This window comes from Rhinopithecus bieti, unplaced genomic scaffold, assembly GCF_001698545.2.
Source record: "Rhinopithecus bieti isolate Rb0 unplaced genomic scaffold, ASM169854v2 scaffold_17181, whole genome shotgun sequence".
NCBI classification, from domain to species: Eukaryota; Metazoa; Chordata; class Mammalia; order Primates; family Cercopithecidae; genus Rhinopithecus; species Rhinopithecus bieti.
In genome coordinates, this window is record NW_016808676.1 from 35,644 (window position 1) to 42,746 (window position 7,103).

Here is a 7,103-nt window from a genome sequence, read left to right on the forward strand (position 1 = left end):
TTATATCCTTGTGAATTGACCTGGAAAATGTCTGTGGAATAGTAAGTGAAGAAAGCAAGTTGCAAAGTAAAATTTTCATTAAAACAACCTGGGGAAGAATGACTGTTATAACGTCAGATGTATTAGATTGATGAGGAAGAACACAAAACTGCATTTCCTTTATGCATAATGAGCAACTTATAAAAATCGAATGAAGTAAAAAAAATTAAAATACCACTAAGAGGTCTTATAAGGCCTGTTTAGTTTCTTATAGCTGCTGTAACAAGTTACCACCAATTTAGTTGATTAGCACAACACACATTTATTATCTTACAGGTCTGAGGTCAGAAGTTCAAAATGGATCTCACTGGGCTAAAATCAAGGTGTTGGCAAAGCTGCATTCCTTTCTGGAAGCTCTAAGGGAGAGTTCGTTTTCTTGCCTCTTCCTCTTCAGAAGAGGTATCTGCATTCATTCTTTGGTTCAGGCCATTTTCAAAGTCAATAATGACTAGTCTAGTGTTTTTCACACGATATCATTCTGACGCTCTCCTTCTTGCACTTTTGAGGACGCTTGTAATTACATTGGGCACACAAGGTAATGCAGAATAATTTTCCTTTTTTTTTTTTTCATCAAAAAGCTTTATTTCCATTTGGTCCAAGGCTTGTTAGGGTAGTTAAGAAAGCTGCCTAGTGGCTGGAGGGAGAGGCTTAGGCAGAAGCCCTGTTATTTTGCAAGGGGCCCTTCAGAAGTCGCAGGGCTCAGAAGGCTCTTAGTCGTGCTTGAAAGTGAGCCTTTTGAAGAGATACTCGCCCAGCCCAGCCTCCCGGCCGGCCAGCCTGTAGAGGTTGGTCAGGTGGTCACCCATCTTCTTGATGAGCTTCACTTCCTCATCTAGGAAGTGACTCTCCAGGAAGTCACAGAGATGGGGGCCGTGCGGGCAGAACCCAGGGCATGAAGATCCAAAAGGGCCTGGTTTAGCTTTTTCTCCAGGGCCATGGCGGCTTTCATGGCGTTCGGGGTTTTACCCTACTCATCTTCAGCTGGCTTCTTGACGTCCTGGAAGACAGTGTGGCCGCCACGCTGGTTTTGCATCTTCTGGAGACACTCGTAACCCTCACACTTCTCCTCGGCCAATTTACGGAAGAAGTGGCTCACGCCTTCCAGAGCCACATCATCACGGTCGAAATAGAAGCCCAGAGAGAGGTAGCTGTAGGAGTCCTGCAGGTACAAATTGACCAGGCTGTTGACGGCTGCCCCTACGTCGGTGGAATAATTCTGATGAATCTGGGAGCTCATGGTTGATCGGCAAGAAGGAGCTAACCACAAAAACGGTGCTGGCAGGTCCCAGAAGCAGGAGATGGCCGAGAAGATGGTCCCGGAGGTTGCAAGTGGAGAGGAAATAGGAGGGCGGTCGGAGGCTGGAAGAAAGAGTCCCCGAATCTGTTCCATCCAAGCACTGTTGAAGCAAGAGACAGACCCGCAGGACCCCCGAACTGCAATTCAGGATAATTTTCCTATCATAAGGTCATCTGATTAGCAACCTTAACTCAACTTGCAGCCTTAATTCCCTGTTGCTATGGAAGGATACATATTCATGGATTCTAGGGATTCGAGCATGGACATTTTGGGGTTATCACTATTTTGCCTACCCCAGGACCTGAGAACAGTGGCCACTTCTGGGACTATACAGGGATGTTCCCAATTCCAGAGGAGCTGGAATGCTAGTAATTTATCTGGAGAGGACAGATGTGGCTTCTTTATCATACCCCCTTGACAGTACTTCAGTTTACTGTAACCTGAAGGAAAACTTGCTATGTTAGTTTAGTACCTGAATTAAACCTGAGAAGCAATAAGATTCCTAACTGCTTAATTCCTTTACCTCTTTCCCTTCATTTTGAGGTGTTTGCTGCTCCTGCTTCTGCATCAGTGCGTTTGCTCTTTTTTCCTTTTGTTTTGTTTGTTTGTTTGTTTTTAATTTTTTGAGACGGAGTTTTGCTCTGTCGCCCAGGCTGGAGTGCAGTGGTGCGTGATCTCGGCTCACTGCAACCTCTGCCTCCCAGGTTCAAGGGGATTCTCCTGTTTCAGCCTCCCGAGTAGCTGGGAATACAGGTGCCCACCACCATACCCGGCTAGTTTTTGTGTTTCTAGTAGAGATGGGGTTTCACCATGTTGGCCAGACTGGTCTCGAGCTCCTGACCTCAGGTGATCCACCCCCCTTGGCATCCCAAAGTGCTGACATTACAGGCATGAGCCATCACACCCAGCCCATGGTTTTGCTCTTTTACAGAGTCCTTCATTCACTGATACAACTATAGCCTTTGCAGATAGAGAGGGGTCTTATTCTTATGCAGACCAAGTGCTCTGTTCTTGGCACACCTCCTGAGAAAGTTTTACCATCCCCCAGATCCCCTGCTATAATACGTTTCTCCTCATCAACTACTCATTGACAAAAAGTTTGAGTTAGCAACACTTACTGTGTGCATGTCACACAGATACACATACACAGAATTGACTCTGGCAGTTTACATGGAAAAAGAAATGAGAATACAACTTGGCTTATAATAGAAACTCTATGCAAAATTCAGTAGTAGAGTTAATTTGAGGATAATAGAAGAATTGCTTCTATAATTAAATAAAATCGTACTGTTCAGGAATATCAATTCTTTTCTAAGGTCTCAAATGCACATTTTCATGACGAATTATATATTTCTCTCCTAAACTTAATCTTCCCTCCTGATTTCATGGCATTTAGTAGTATCCAACCCAGAATTTGAAAACATCAGAAAAAAAATGATCATCCAAAGTGAAGATAATATGAATCAAAATGAAGGAGATTACTAATGAACAAGAGTGATCTAGAGAGTTGATATGTGTTATTAGGGAACTAAGCCCGAACTCAAGCGCAAATCTTCGAACTTCTAAGTTCAGAAATTTTACTCTTTAAGGTAGAGACAAAATTCTGGCTTGCTGTATCTTGGAGGAATGGGCAAAACTTAAGGCTAAGGTGGCTGTTCACATAGGAGAATCCCTCGTTGTTGTCAAAGGACAGGGTTAGTCTCCTGTTTAGGAGGGCACTTCCTGTATTTGGTCTACTTGGCATTATGTAAAGGTATGGCCTTATAACAGGCTCTCAGCAAATATTTACTTGCTGCTTGACAAGTGTTTTTTCTTCAGTATAATATATTTTTTTAACCTGGTTTCGACCTAGGTGACAACCTCCACAATGGTTGGTTCAAGAGGAAATGGTATCAAAAGAATGAGTGCAGAGTGAGGAGGGTTTGGGATTGGATTAGGAGTGGAAATTTTGCGTGGCTTTGGACATGTAAATACAGGGAAAGGCAGCTGAGAGACACACAATTATTGTGTCATTTTCAAGGCAATATAATGAGCTTCTTTCATCTGAGTGGAGCTGCTTATGTAATGTGGGTGTGGGTGTTGAGTTGGGGGAATGAATAGGGAGCACGTTCATGCCTTTCTCCAAGCAGACCTATAAGAACATTCCTGTCACCCCTACCTCTCTCTCTTCTCTTTTCATTCTACCCACTAAGAGGAAAGACAGGAAGCAGCCAAGTCCACTTCAAATCACACTAAGTAAAAAGCCAAGTATCTGTGTACTTAGCATGTTATTTAAATACGTTGCTGCTGATGGTGACATACCCTGAAAAAGTTATGTAATCTGGTTGTGAAACACACAACAAAGAAAGGCAATATCTTCACTGGCAATTGTCTATAAGTTGCACACTGTAGGGACCAAGGGAAAACATTCCCTTCACCCTCTGAAGGTTTGCTGAAAATCACAGACAAAAGGCAGATGCAAATTTATTTGATCATAATTTTACATGAATGTGGGAGCATTCACAATGAAACCTCAAAGATACAGAAGAAACTTTCCATTTTTCCGCTGAGGTTCAACAAAGTACAGATAGCTGTGTAGAAATGTGTTTGGACAAAAAAGGTGAGGAAACCCAGTAAGGCCTGTCTGTCTAGATTCTTCTTGGCCTCTGAGCGTGCATTCCTTCCTTCTGGGTATGGGGCAGGTGCCTCTCTGGAGTGGGAGTGTCTCATGACAGTCAAAGTAGATCAGGTAGTTTGTCTTTATGGCCAGTTTCTACACAGAAAGGCAGGGAGAAAGTTAGAGTAATAATTTTAGGTTTTATGGCTGGCTTTGGGAGAAAGGGTTTCTGACTTCTAATTCATTTTGGGGAAGAGGGATTCTAGTTTCTGTAGCTAGCCTTGGGGGAGAATGAGAAGCCAGCAATAGGAGGGCAGGAGAAAGTCAGAGATAACTGCTTCTGAGACTTTCATTTTGGGGTATCATTTTCTGAGACCCTACAACACCTATCTTTTCCTTTGCTCAGAGTTGAAAACCAACTTACCCATCAGCTTCAGAATTCACAAAAATGGGCACAGCAACTGAAAGACAGGTGTTATTATTCTTTTAAAATCCAAAGAAGGCCAATCCCAATGACTTTTATAAAGCTGTATTTCCTGAGTTAATGGAAAGAAAACTTTAGTATTAGACATTTAATGGTGTCATGCTTTATTTTCTCTTATCCAAATAAGGTTTATTTCATAGCTTATCTTTCTTGTCTGTGTCCTTATTTTTGGAAGTTTTAAGTTTGTAGTACCTTTATCCTGACTACAGATCAAGACCAGTTAAAAGCCCTTTAGTGAAGAAGAACATATTGAGAAATCACAAATCACTGCTGTGTTTACATTTCTATTATAAGAGTTAAATATTTGTTTTAAGTAAGGGATTATTGTTACTCTTAGTTGCTTCCTAATGAAGGTTGTTTAGCAAAGCCACTTCAAAGCTGTGAGAACATGAAAATTTTGTATCTTTCTCTCTTCATATTTTATAGCAGGAATCAAAGTTCAGTCAGTGCTCCAACTTGCAGAGACCTCCAACTTAGGTTAATAAAGAACTAGTCTTTTGTGTGGATTTTGTCTTTGTTGGGCAATATTTAAGGGACTTGCTAATAGTTCTTTGGAAATTAAAGAGTTAGTTGTGGAAGACCAATAGAAGGGCAGGGAAAACATTACTTGGGTGAAGTAGCCTGAAAACTTAGTTCTAAGGCCATAACTTATTAACTGAATGACCTTGGGCAAATCACCTTGCTGAACCGAATTATTGGAATTGTATTGGAATTGAGGAAAAGGTAACTGAAAAACCCTAACATGGAACAATTAGTATTTGGTCCTGAGCAAGCACTCTGGAATCAGACTGCCTGGGTTCAAATTCCAGCTTTGTTGCCTGCTGCATTTGACCTAGAGCAAGTTACTCAACCTTTCCATGTGTAAATTCACTATCTATAAAATGTGGATGAAAATAGTACCTACCACATAGAGTTGTATGATGAGTAAATGAGCTGGTATATGTAGAGCACATAGGAAGTTCTATTATTTCCAAATGTGAGTTAGTATGCTTATAGTGGTCTTAATATTGAAATCGGTTAATGATCAGTTCACGTACAGAATAATTTGCCACATACGATGCTTGAATTTTTATGATCATCAAGAAGAAAAGGCCTTACGGATGACAACCAAAACCATCTACACCCACAGAGCTCACTATGTACAATCATTAATGTGACTTTACTACTCCATCCTCCACTGTCTTTATTTTAAAATTTTAAAATGTTTTAAAATTTTATTTTAAAAAAATTTTATTTGAATTTTGGTGGGTACATAGTAGGTATATATATATTTATGAGGTACATGAGATATTTTGTTACAGGCATGCAATGCATAATAATCACATCATGGAAAATGGGGTATCGATTACCCTCAAGCATTTATCCTTTGTGTTACAATCCAATTCGACTCTTTTCGTGATTTTAAAATGTACAATTAAATTATTATTAACTATAGGTACCTTTTGTGCTATCAAATACTAGGTTTTATTCACTCTTTCTATTTTCTGTGTACTCATTAACCATCGGTAACTTGCCTCCACCACCCAGCACTATCCTCTCCAGCCTCTAGTAACCATCCTTCCATTCTCTATGTCCATAAATGTCATTGTTTTGACATTTAAATCCTACAAAGAAGTGAGAACCTGCAATGTTTATCTTTCTTTGCTGGGTTTATTTTACTTAGCAGAATGGCCTCCAGTTCTATCCATGTTGTTGCAAATGACAGGATCGCATTCATTTTTATTGCTGAATAGTACTCCATTGTGTGTAAGTACCACACTTTCTTGATTCATTCCTCTGTTGATGGACACTTAGGTTGCTTCCAAATTCTGGCCATTGTGAACAGTGCTGCAAGAAACATGGGAATGCAGATATCTCTTCAATACTCCAATTTCCTTTCTTGTGAGTAAATACAGTATATCCAGTGGAATTGCTGGGTCATATGGTAGCTCTACTTTTACTTTTTTGAGGAACCTGCAAACTGTTCTCCATAGTGATTGTACTAATTTATTCCCACCAACAGTGTACGAGGGTTCTCTTTTCTCCACATCCCCACCAGGATTTGTTATTGCCTATCTTTTGGATTAAGCCATTTTAAATGGGGTGAGATGATATCTCATTGTAGTTTTGATTTGCATTTCTCCAATGATCAAAGATATTGAGCACCTTTTCATATGCCTGTCTGCCATTTGTATGTCTTTTTTTGAGAAATGTTTATTCAAATATTTTGCCCATTTTAAAATTGGATTATTAAATTTTTTCCAATAGAGTTGTTTGAGCTATTTATATCTTCTGGTTATTAATCCCTTGTCACATGGGTAGTTTGCAAATATTTTCTCCCATTCTGTGGTTGTCTCTTCACTTTGTTGATTGTTTCCTTTGCTGCACAGAAGCTTTTTAACTTGATGTAATCCCATTTGTCCATTTTTGCTTGTGGGGTATTAAGAATTTTGCTCTGTCACCTAGGCTGGAATGCAGTGGTGTGATCTCAGCTCACTGCAAACTCCATCTCCCAGGTTCAAGTGATTCTTGTGCTTCAGCCTCCCGAGTAGCTGGGATTACAAGTGCCCACCACCATGCCCAGCTATTATTATTATTATTATTATTATTATTATTTGTATTTGTATTTGTATTTGTATTTGTAGTAGAGACAGGGTTTCACCATGTTGGCAAGGCTGGTCTTGAACTCCTGATCTCAGGTAATCTGC

General features: G+C 40.2%; 1 pseudogene across 1 annotated transcript; it reads right to left on the reverse strand.

The window, feature by feature from the left end:
• Positions 1–594: 594 nt before the first annotated feature.
• LOC108538719 (ferritin light chain pseudogene) lies at positions 595–1,290 on the reverse strand (annotated as a pseudogene). Its single transcript, XR_001888168.1, has one exon. The product of XR_001888168.1 is annotated as a ferritin light chain pseudogene (transcript).
• Between the last annotated feature and the right edge of the window lie 5,813 nt (positions 1,291–7,103).